This window comes from Octodon degus, unplaced genomic scaffold (genome assembly GCF_000260255.1).
Source record: "Octodon degus isolate 3935 unplaced genomic scaffold, OctDeg1.0 scaffold00004, whole genome shotgun sequence".
Classification (NCBI taxonomy): Eukaryota; Metazoa; Chordata; class Mammalia; order Rodentia; family Octodontidae; genus Octodon; species Octodon degus.
The window spans coordinates 26,951,226-26,953,559 of NW_004524580.1; positions in this window are offsets into that span (position 1 = coordinate 26,951,226).

Genomic DNA, 2,334 nt, shown 5'->3' on the forward strand with positions numbered 1-2,334 from the left:
GTACAGTCGAACTCACTTCCCCTAGAACCTGGGCTGTCTCCAATGATTCACTCTTACCAGCAGAAGTGACTATTCCATCAACTGCTGAAACTAGGTCAGAAAGAGTCACGCAGCTTCCGGGAGGTGCTGCCCTGGGGTTCTTCGCTGTCAGGACTCTCTCTCAGGACCCACATGCCATGTGGTAAGAGCCTAGACCCATATAGAAATGTCACCCAGGCCCTCAGTGACAGCCCAGTGAGGCCCAGTATCCAGGTCAGCCTACGTACTGCTTGGTGGGGCCAGCGTGGCATGTGGCTCTGGGGATCAAACCCGGTTCCTTGCACTTGATAAGCAAGTGCTTAGATTGCTGAGCTGTCTCACCCGCCCAAGCTTCTCATCATTTGAGTCATTCTTAGCTGCTCAAGTCTCCCCATTGAGCCCCCAGATGTGGCAGATCAGAAGCAATCCACTGCCACTTGTCCCGTCAGATCGCCGACCCACAGGATCAGCAAACATAATAAACTGTTGTTGTTTATGCCACTAGGTTTTACGGTGGTTGATCTGCAGCTATCAATAACCAGACCACAGGGCTGGCGAGATGGCTCAGTGGTCTAAAGCACCTACTTAGAACAAGCTTAGCAAAGCACAGGGACCAAGGTTCAATCCCCCAGCACCACAAGCCAGCCAGCCCCGCCCCCTGGTGGGCTGAGCTGGCCACACACACACACACACACACACACACACACAAAATTAAAAAAAAAAAAAAAACCAGACCACAGGTGCAAGCGTTGCCTGGGAAAACTAAAACAGTGTCACCAATCTGAAGATGAAACGAAAGTAACGAACTAGGTCTTCTAAACAGCTGTGAACTAGCATGACTGTCACAGTCCAATACAAAAATCTTAGGGCCAGGAATATAGCTCAGTGGCACAGTGCCTGCCCGGCAAGTGGAAGGTCCTGAGTTTGATCCTCAGTACAAAAACAAAAAATATACAATAAAATAAATATAAAAATCTTTAACTTTCACTATGGCTTCCCCCACGTGTGGGGTTAGTGCACATTATACATCCAAGACTTTGTTACCCACCGAACCTATTAACACATCATTCAACTCACGAAACCCTGCAAGCATTTTACCCTCATTTTACAGATGCCACATGTTAGGCTCAGAAGAGCTACTCAGCTAATAAGGAGCACAGCAGAGACCTGAATGCTTCTGGCTCCAAGCCGGGGAGTGATGCCTGTTAGACTACAAGACAGCTGCTGCAACAGCACTACAGGAGGCGCAGGCCCCATAATAAAGCCATCATAGTGCTGTAGGCAGCCGAGTTAGACAGAAATATTATAGGCAGTTAGACAGGGTCAGGCTCTCAGGGAGGCAAGATGGAAGTCAAGGTGACTTTGCAACTTGGAAGAGACAGACACTACCACATGGCCACACCTCAAGACCAAGACAAAAAGAGGAAGCACAGCTACATACTTCCCTAGGGATGGGCATCAGGGATTGGTATCCTAAATAATATCAATCAACTTGAAAGAGCCCAGATGAGTCACTAGCCCAACCCCCAACAGGAAGAGACCCTGTTCAGTAATCGTGCCCGCTTGCTACATGACTCGCTTTCCCATTTGATACTGGATTTAATCAATTTTACCTGAGCAATGGTGCTTGATTGGTTGATCATAGTTTTGTCCCACCTCATGCCCAACTAAGCAAGTTGCCACGTCTTCTCCACCATCTTAGACCTGCCTCACCACGTGGTTTTCCTCTATAAAAGTCCCTTCAAGAGACAACTTCCCAGGGGGAACTACCCGCTCGGGCCCCCCACTCCTGTCCCGAGGGACAGGAGCTTTCTTTCTCTCAATAAATTTATTCTGCTCATAACCTCCATTTGTTCCTAAGATTCATTCTTCGGTTTTAGAGAACACGAACTTGTGCAGGTCAGGTCCAGAGCCCTATGTCATTTGGAGGTCACCTACCCGAGACCAGTTTTTCTCCCTGTATCAATAGTACTGTACCGCTAAAAACACAGCGAGGATCTCAGTAGACCCCAGCCAGAGAAGATTCCATCACCTCTGTTCTAGCTCTTTTCTCAACCAAGATTTGTATCAAACTAGTTTGCCAGCACACTGATGAACAAAAGACCCCTCTGCCAAGAAACACTGAATATGACATTATCAAAGCCACTGTGCTTTTTGCTACTTTGATTTTCGTAAAAGCATACATGGATCTCTAAGGATAATGGTGAACTGTTCACATGGGGAAACGCAGGAGGATGGTAGACCAGACAGGGACACTGATCATTATCCCAATTTTGGCACTAATCTCTCTCGGATTTTTTTTTTTTTTTTTTTTTT